This window comes from Nuphar pumila, chromosome 4, assembly GCF_984573655.1.
Source record: "Nuphar pumila chromosome 4, dmNupPumi1.hap1.1, whole genome shotgun sequence".
Classification (NCBI taxonomy): Eukaryota; Viridiplantae; Streptophyta; class Magnoliopsida; order Nymphaeales; family Nymphaeaceae; genus Nuphar; species Nuphar pumila.
Window position 1 is genome coordinate 31,847,135 of NC_143252.1, and position 10,757 is coordinate 31,857,891.

The following is a 10,757-nucleotide window of genomic DNA, read 5'->3' on the forward strand; positions in this document are numbered from 1 at the left end:
TCCTTAAGGGCTTGGGTGTCGGTGACCCATCCAAGGTTTACCTTTGACCCAGTTCTGGGCCAGGGTTATTCGCCATTAAAAAACAAAATAAAAAGACAATTTGTTAATCTTCTTTTTTATTGATAATTAATATCCAGGTTTTGAAAAGAAATGATGGGTGGGAGATAAGATTAAAATTAAAACGCACCTGCCAACTCCTACAAAGTACAAAAGTTGACGGGTTGACCTTTTGGAGTTCAACTCATGGGTTGGACCAACATTGAGTAATGTAGTAAAATGGCCTTTTCTATGATTTTCATTAGCAGGTAGTACCCCGTCTGTGTCGTAAAAGCTATTCAGGTGTGAAGAATTCGTCAAGACTGAACCAATTCATGACCTGCTAGTGCTAGGGTTGAGTTTAATAATTATTTTATTTTTAATGATGAGGGACCATCTGTGCGCCCACAAGGGTTCCCTTGGTAGGGGCAACTTGTGAATGACACCAAAGTTGATGAGACATAACAAGTTAGAAACCCACAGGTGACTCTTACCTTAAGGTCGAAGCTGAATGTACTCCTTGGCGGGCATGGGGGGACCTTTAGGGTTTTACCAAGGGCTGGCCTATAGCCAATATGTGATTGGTGATAGAGGGGTTTTTACCTTAGATTATCAAAAAAAAAAAAAAAGAGAGACCATATGTGCAGGACAGTTAGGGGTTGATCTCATCCGATCCATTGCCAACGTCCGCCTCAGTGAAAAAATATTCGGGCACCCCGGCCATTCAATTTGCGACATCTGAGAAAATCTTCTCATCGATTCACTTACCCCGGGCATTCAATTTGCGACATCTTTCAACTTGAAGACCTTAAGCTGATCCACCTAGTCGAAATTTGGATCAGGTGCAATCACATTACACAAGGTGCGTGTGCCGTTGCATGCCACCACCCATCAGCTGTTGAGCTCCACAGCTCGACTGTCTAGGAAAAATGGGAGGTGTTCAGATGCACTTTGTGCGATGTGATTGCAGGTGATCCAGCCTCTCTAGCCGAGTGTGTGGAACTCTTGTATAGGTGTATTGATTACTTGTCTCATTTAAAAAAAAAAAATTATTGCTTGTCCAAGCTAGCTACAGTCGAGTAAAGTCCAGCAAAAACTGCTTTGATTTTTTTTATATTTTTGTGAGTTTCTACTATTCATGGTTCTTATTCTCTTGCACAAGCTAATCAAGTCAAGTGTCATTATGATGAAGGCTCATGGCAGTTGCCAAGGGACAAGCTTTGCAACTAATTAAAGTCTAAGGTCTTGTAGTACGGATATTAGATAATGCACCAACTTTTTACGACATGTATTTTGAACCACATGCATTGGAAGGAGTTCCAAGGGTCGGTGAGTTTCCCACGTTCCAGTTCCCACGGTGAGCTACAAGAAATAGGGGCTCCTAATTTCCCATTTCTTATTTTCCTCCTATACTAGAGACATTCGAAGATTCACTTAATCAGTTGCTTTAGCCTCTTAGCCAGTAAAGTGCACTAGATGGTTGTAGGTAGGGATGCCAACTGGTCTGGTTTACTCGGACTATAAGACCCGCAAATTTTTTGAGAAAATTCAATGTGTGATATGATTCTGAGATAAATATTTCTTGTATGATTTTGAGGTTTTTGCACACACACACACACATATATATATATATATATATATATATATATATATATATATATATATATATATATATAGTGATATCAATGCGAATTCATAATGCATTGTTCACCAAAACCCTAAATTCGATTCAAAATGTATAAGGATAACCGGATCTAGACCCAAAGAATTCAAACGATGCTAAAATCCCTATTATTTTATGTAAATTAATAAGGAATGTATATAGATAGGGTATGGGACATACCGGAGATGTTTTTTCAGTAAAGATATAAAGTTAGAAATATACTTTGAAATTCAAGTGATAATTGGAAATTTAATTTAAAAATTTTCTTCATATGCAAGTTTAGGTCCGACAAGGGGGTTGACCCAAGCCCTTGGTCGACCTCTATTTGTGATGTTGGACGACCCTAACCATGAAGATCAACTAGTCAAGTTGACCAGCTGGGCGGAGGCATTCCTGTAAGGAATGAAGTGAGGATCCAAAGGGAGGGCCACGATTGGCCCTACCCATAGCTCAAGGCATGCATCATCATGAGGGTGGGATGCTATTTCAAGAAAATGCATTGGGTTGCGTCCCATGAGATTTCAAAAATCCCAAAACCCATTTCAAAAGAGGAAGGTGAGAGGCATTATGAGAGGGGGGCATATTTCCAAGAAGAGAGCATGGGGCTGCGCCCTATGGCATTTAAGAGATATTTTTAAGAATTTTCAAATAGAGAAATTCAATTGAGAGGTTTGGGCGGTCATACAAGGAAATTACAAGCTGGCCAAGGCATGGAGGGGCGTGAAGCAACCCTAGCCCTCCATCTTTCCAAGGTGAGATCTGAACCACACATCGATTTAGCATTAGATATATATAAGCTTTGAAGAAAGAAAGAGAGAGCCACTAGTTGACGATTTTCTTGGAGTCTCTCTCCCTCTCTCTCGTACTTCTTCTTCTCCAAAACCGAGTGTGAGTGTAGGTGTGTTCTCAAAGGGAGTTGTGTAACCCATTTGTGGAAACCTTCAAGCTTTCAACCGATTCATTCTCCTCCACTTCAATCCGAAAACCGAAGGTGAAGTTTGCAACTTTGTATTTCCATTTTTTTTAGATTCGCATATGGTAGGAAGCATGAAGCCAAGAGGGCCGGATGCATCTATTGTATGCATGACTCTTGGCGAATTAGATATTATATTTGGTGTTTGAGATTGCTTGAGCATCTCTCCATTTCGGTCCATGAAAGGAGCGGGGCTCTAAGCTATCAAATCCCCATTCGGTTTTCATGTTTTTGCTTTTGTTTTTGTTCTATGTTAAGTTCAAAAAAAAATTGTATTTGTAACTTATGTCTTACTTTTGTAAAGGCTATTCAACCGAGAAACACATTTTTGGCTTTCATTTTTCCTTTTTCGCTTGCATGCAACTGAAATTGCATCCTTAGTTTTATTTTGTATTTATATGCAATCTGAAATGCAACATTTTTCTCTTTCACATGTTGCTTGCCTTCAACCGAAAGACATTTTCAGTTTTCTTTTGTTGATGCATGTGTAAACTGCCCCTTCTCAGTGTGTGCATGTCGTGTCCCCAACCCCTCTCACTATTATGAGGTCGGTTGGGGCACCTCTTGAATCCCCTTTTGGTGGTTGGAGCTTCGAACTGGGCTCAGTTGTAGCCCAATCCAGCCATGGCCACCTCTTTCACGCCCGGTTCGCTGCAGTTTTTTTTTTCTTCTAGTGTGTTGTCTGGTTGGTCTGTACCCAATTGGGTCAGACCCAGCCAGGAGCACCCTGGTCCGAGCAGGGGCTCGATCAGGTGCTCTCTGATGGGCCCCTTAGGCGCGGCAATAGTGCAACCGGGTGCTAGTTGCACCTGGGTAGCCCTGCCGGCCTGGGTGTCTGGCTGTGAGCTTGCGGTTTCTAGTTGGACCTGGTCTGAACTTTGGCTTCGAACCAGGGTCAGCCCTGGCCTAGTCCGAAGGACCAGACCCCATACCATCTCCTTTTGTTTTGCTTTGGTGCGACAGTAGTGCAACCGGGTGCTAGTTGCACCTGGGTAGCGTTATCAGTTTGGGTGCCAACACTTGGAACGACTGCACCTCTTTAGCAGCACCTGATCTGAACCGTGTGGGTTTAGACCAGGGTCACCTCAGATCTCTGAGGTCTGGTCCCTTTTTCCTTGGACCCGGTTGGCTGGAGCACCCGAGTGGCCTAGTCGGCCACTATTTGAGCCTTAGATCGGGCTGCGTTTTGAGTGCAGCACCTGGTCTGAACCTGTTGGGTTCAAACCAGGGTCTTTGCGAACCTCTGAGGTCTGGTCCGAAAAACCAGACCACATGGACTGTTGTCCCATCCTTGCCGCCAACCTGCAAAAGCAAACAAAAGCAAGCAATCAAATCTCTCTCTCTCTCTCTCTCTCTATATATATATATATATATATATATATATATATATGAAAGAAGGGGGTAATATAAGTGTGTGTTTTAATTGTTCCGTGTTCGCTGTCCAGCAGACCCAGTTTGGACACTTAGCACAACAATACAATGTCCAGACTCGTGACTGTGGCTTCCTGGGTCACAGTTGGTGTTTTGGCTCGTCGGCACTTCGTGCCTTGTGTTTGTCGCTTCCGTGTGGCCTAGCACGTGATTGGTTTTGAGCGACCACTGTGGCCTCCTCGTTGTCCCATTTTGGCAGCATTAGGGCGAGTTCTTTGGTGAGCAGTACGCTGCCCACTCGTATATACATATTTTCCTCTATCTTAGGTTTTAGCCGTTTCATCACAAACTATCGTTTGTGCATCGTTATTTCCCTCAAGTGCAGCGACCAACCGTAGAAATGCTAATGTAATTCCCATAAGTATGAGAATATTCCAATTTACTTTTCCCAACACTTGTGTGTGTGTTAATATCGTGGAGTTTCTTATACAAATGGTCTCGCTATGCAAAACTTGACAATGTATGATGTTTGAAATATGTTCACTTAATTCGCAGTTATGGCCCGCTCTCAAAGCATTCATTATGTGTTTTAGCTTGATATACCTGCAATCATGACTAAGTTTTGCGATTTGAGTTTCATATCACTTAAGAGTGTTGAAATGAGTTTTCATAGATATATGTATGTATCATTGCTTCTGTTCGATACTTGTGCGAAAGACCTGAAATTATGTGGCTTTTAGTTTTGCACGTGCATGAGAGCACATCTTGACACATATATCATCAATTGCGTACACCGAGTATTACATTTCAGTACTGTGCTCGTTATATTAAAGAATGCATAGAATGCACACTACATACTCGATGAAACTTATGATTAAGACTTGAACATCATAGGGTATTAGCAAAACATCTGTTGAGGTTTTTTTACTCTACTGGAGTCTTTGGGCGATGGCCCCATGTTCGTGAGCGAGCTCACGTGTGTCTATACCCTATAAATGAAAATAATAAAATGGTGTTGTATCGTCTTCACAGGTGATGTGCTTTTTGTGATCGTGTGAGGTTGAGCATGTGAATGGGCAGACTAAGTCTTTGTTTGCGTACCCCACGGGGACCACGAGTTATAAATACCTCGAAAGGAGGTATGACTTGTCAAACCAGCCTAAAAAAGATAAATCGTCGTACTCCATTCACAAAATGGTTCACCTTAGAGAGGGTGGATGGTACAACCCTGAGTGACTAGTCATTACTACAACACGTGTTTTTATAAGAGCTGAGGTGTCCTTTGACCACCAGTCACTCAGAGTTAGGGAGGTCGAGGTAACCTTTTGAGGTACCTCACTACTGAAGTAGTGTGGATTGCAATCCATTACCTATGCGAGAGTTTTCTCAGTTGCGTGCTGCTCGCATGAGATTACTCGGTCTGTAGCATCCCTGGTTACCACATTAGAATTTGAATAACAGACGCCGGGTGCATGTCTCACAGAATGTGAGGTTTCTTCGTGTACCCGAAGGAATAATTAGAAGAACATAATTACTAATCAATCACAACTAACTTACTTTGTTAGTACTTTACTTACGTTATTACTATTCTTGTACTGTCTTCCTTGATATGTTCTTAGTTACTTGTGTACAATAGTTGCGTAGTTTCTTGTTTTATTGCCATAGCTTGTTGCACTCGTTACTTTCCTTGTTACTTAGACTTGTAGCACGTGCACTTACCTGACACATGCATATATATATCGGTCACTTTACCTGTTTACATGCTATATGCTTTTCCCTTGATAAATGGATTTATGATGTTGTTACTCTTCACCAACTCGCAAGAGTTCTGACCCCGTTTTATGGAGATGCAGGTGATGAGTAGGCACAACTGCGGTGTGACGACGCACATTTGGAGGCTTGGGGACCCACACTTAGTTGCAGATCTTGGCTCTTTTTTTTTGTTTGGGGGTTTGAGGGGATTTCCTCTCGTTTTGTGCGACTGTTGAGAATCGTTGGATATTGTCTCATTTTGTATATTAAACACTTTGGATTTGTGTATATTTTTTGACTTGATATTTGTATATATCACTTACTGTGGCCCGCTCAGACTTGCGGCCTTTTTCTTGTTTATCCCTTTATCTAGATTTTCGTTGTTTGTCATAAATTCAATTTCAAAAAAAAAAATCTCAAAAATTTAAGGTTTTTCTCAAGGTTGGGGTCTAGGGCGCTACACGAACCCTGCATGAACCAAACCCTATAGGATCCTGGTATGGTGATAAATGATAAGACTTGGTTAAAACCCAAGTCCAGACATGAAGATTTGATTAATACATGAACCCAGGTATAGTTGTGAAATTTTATACAAAACCTGGACCCTACCCGAGTTCCCATCAAGACCCACAAATTTTCAATGTAAAAATGATAAAATTTATGGTTTTACCGGGTATGGTCTGGGTCTGGTTCATGTAGTTTTTATGGGGCCTGGGTATGGTTTTTCTTGTAGTGGATCCGATTAAACTGAGGTCTAGACCCGATACCATACGCAAAAACCGGGTCCAAGTCTGGTACCACTTGGGTCCGAACCAAACCCGACCCTTTGACACCCCCTACTTGTAGGCTCTTAGAAGGTAAATGGCAATTCTCAGCCATCTCAGTTCCAAGTTCTTCAAAAGGATTCCCCATAAGTGGCACGATCATTATTCCTATATAGGTTAGACAAACAATTAGTTTAAAATGGGTTAACAACAACAGCAAAAATCTCGTAAGAAATTGAAACTTTTTCATTTTCATGCATTTTTATTGTCAAAACATAAAAAAATAAAAAAATTACAAGACAAAGTGTAATTGAGAGGAGAGATTAACCAGCTTTTGATAGAGTAATCAGCATTTGAGCTAACATTTAGCTCATTTCTTAAACATGGCATCTTTTATTTTATGTGGAAGATTCATTAAATTGCACAACATTAGCTTGTCATAATGCGATACGCTTCCAATGTCAACATAAGGTAATCCATTCAGTGGTATTTAACATTCATCAAACTGCCAAAGAAAGTCTCAAGCCTAAGCCTCTTTTCCTCAGAAATAGCTAGTAAAAGCAATATTATAGCGATTTTTTAAAATATCACAATATTTGGATTTTTAAAACAATAAAAAAAAATCATGTTTTTTATGATATTTCCAAATTATCTCCAATATTTGCTACTAAGCTCTAGTTTTTTTATTTTTTATAGGTAAGCTCTCTAGCTTTGCATTGCCTTTTTTTTATCAAATTCGGACAAAAATCCAGACTCCAATGCATTATGATGCAATTTCTCGTTTAAAACCTCCAAGGATACCTGTGGGGTATCAACAATTAGGGATGCAAACGCGTCAGATTTAGGATGGAGGTTTTGTAATCTTTGGCGGTTCCGGATGGGATCCAGATTTAGCTGTTGCAGATTTGAACCGTTTGCATCCCAATCCATAGATATAGAAAATTGAGAAAGATCAATTCAAGGACAAATAATTCAAAAAGTAAGACAAGATAAGGGGGGGGGGGGTGTTGGAGTATACGGGACAATGACCAATCACATCACAGATAAAGCAACAACCTACAGTAAAGAAAAAAGGACAATTGCAACTAAGGCGATTGTCATATCATGACCTACACCATAGTGACAAAAGTTTTTTTGGCAAAATCTCGTTCTTCAAAAACTCACTAGAAATTAAAAATTTTTCATAAATCTTTCCTTTTTGGCAAATTCTCGGTAATAAAAAAATAAATTTAAAACATAAAAAAGTATTAATAAAGCTTATTTAAAAACAAAGATACATGTTTTTTTCATGATAAATATCACGTTTAAATCGTGACATTCATGTTTTTTTCATAAATCTCATGAGAAATTATCATTTTAAACTTTCAGGCAATTTCTTGCAATATTATCGTGAGATTTTCATAAATCTTGCGATATTCGTCACTATGTTGACAAATACTGGCCATTTTTTGAAAATTTGATATAACACCTGAAAAGACATGATATTTTAAAAAATGTCATCTATTTTGAAAATATTGCATTTTTATCACAATATTATCACATTTTTAGTGCAAAATCTATAAATTATGCATTTCTATATTATTAATATTTTTTTATTTATATATAATATATTTTAAAATTTAATATACCACCATTCTCTCGAGATTCAACAAAAAAAATTATTAAATTTATTCTAAGATTCTCTTTTGCCCACATAATCCGGACAACTAATTTGTGACTATAACCTAAACCCAATGTTATCAGTGTGTATCTGCCTGTATCTCCCGATACTTATCGACAGAATTTCGATATGCTGCAGGCTTGAATAAGTTATTTTTTACTAAATCTAAAAAAATACTAAAAACTATTTTTAATATTATTTTAAAATTATTTTAATGGCTTTAACACATGTCACGATTGATACATAATATTTATTATTATTTTTGGGCTGATACAGAACGATTAATTGAGTATCAGATATAACTGAATCGGTGGCCCAGGCCGATACCGATACTGACAACATTGCCTAAACCTTGATAATTTTTTGTGCCTCTCTCTCGTATCAGTTTGTTTTACGTGGTTGACTTTTGTAGACCCTAATTTTACCATTGGGAAAAGGAAGAAGTTGACTACCAGGCTGGGTCAGGATCCAGGAGGAGTCGACCTAGCCCAGCAGAAAGGGGGTCTCTAGTCTAGGGTTTGGTTAGGTCGGTCAACAGATGGTGCCCCCAAATGGGCCCAGCTATCTAAGGCATAAATGAGCCCAGGGAGGGGACAAAGATATAGTCTTTAGAGTGCCCCTATTGCCTGCACATCACTTGCAGTGAAATCCAGCCAAAAGAATAATGGGACCTTAAAAGAGATATATACCAGTCCATTGTACCCTGCACCTGCAGAAACTAGAACATTCCTAGGTATAACTGTTGTTTCAACCTGGTGAAAATTGGATTTCTGAAAAGATATTTCAAGCCTAGAGGCACGTTCTTAAGATCGCTATCTTTAGAACTTCAATCGCCCCACTCCAGAAATTCCGAAGATGCGAAAAAAGGTTTTGTTACGACTGAGTTCCCAGGATACAACTAGGCTTGAACCTCAAGAGAGTCACTGCTTCGCAAGAACAGATGACCTCTCCCACACATGAACTCTGCAAGCCAAACCGAGAAGAAAGAAAGGAGAAAAATGGAGAGTCAGAGATTCTGATAATTTTCAAAAGACAAAAATAGAAGAATTTATAGACTTTTAGAGAGCCAAAAACGTTTTGCGATAAATGAGATTAATGGCCATAAATCTGACGGTTTGAAAATAGGACGAAAAGGTACCTGAACGGTCACCCACCTTTGACTGTTAATCAAAGGCCTCCAAAACCGTCCAACAGACACAAAGCGCCTTAAACTCAATATAAATGATATTAAAACTTTTCAAACGGCCAGATATCTCAAAACCGAAAAATCAAAACGGATATTTGCGCCTCATATGCACCTTGCACCGCTGCGAGCGTGCGAAGTGCAAAGTGCACCATCAAAACGCCACATTGCGCCTCAAGCACCCTTGCGCATGCACGCGCGCGCGCGAACGACGCGTTCGTTGCTGCACGATGCGCAACAACGTCCGCAAGCCACCCATGGACACAAGGCTTACCAAAGTAAAGAATAGAGAACAAAGTCTGTATTTAAACAACTAGAAAAACTGATTTCTCTTAGATATGGGACTAAACTTTTTAAAACACTTTTGGTGGAAAGAAATCATCAATTTTAAAACTTTCCTAACAATCCCCCACTAATTTTAAAATATATTTGGCTTGCATAGAAACTTATGCATCAGTGAGAGTGTCTGCATGACTTGAACCCCCACTATTTGAAAGAAAACCTAAATTAACCAAGGTGCTAAGTGGACTTACCTTGAACTTAGCTCCTTATATTGTTAACAGAGTTTTCAATCATACATAGGTTTCCAAAAGTTCAATTGTTTGGATTTCATGTTGGCACATTTAGAGCCTTGTGCTTTCCTGGATTCATGAGTGCTCTAGAGAATTGCCAATTCTCATAAGAAACGGCTCATATTTCTACACTCATATAGGTGAGTTTGTCTAGGTGTATTGTAACACACACCTTAGCCTTAAGGCCTACAAACTCATTAAGAGCTATTAGCTCAGCCCTCATATTAGTTACAACTCATGAGCACACATCAGTAATGGGCTTACATAAATATGCTCAATATCTGTCATTCACCAATTCGTTTCCCATTGAACCTATGCATGTGGGATCTCCAGCGCTCTAGGTTGGGTATCCTTAGGTGATGACTTAATTGACTTAATTCCCATTCCCCTCGATGTTTTATTGATGACATCTCTCGAAAGGCCTTTCGTAAATGGGTCTGCCAAATTTTGACATGACTTCACATATTTCAATGAAATAATATTGTCATCAATCATTTGTCTTATAAAACTGTGTCTTAGACTAATATGTCTAGACTTCTCATTGTATTTCATATTACCTGCTTTACATATAGCTGATTGGCTATCACAAAACATTGAAATAACAACTATAGGCTTCTCACCTAGTGGAATATCCACTAGCATATTTTTAAGCCATTCAGCTTCTCTACAAGCAGATGCCAAAGCAATAAACTCAGATTCCATTGTAGAATGAGTTATACAGGTCTGTTTCTTAAACCCCCATGCAACTGCTCCTCCTCTAAGTGTAAAAACCCAACCACTCGT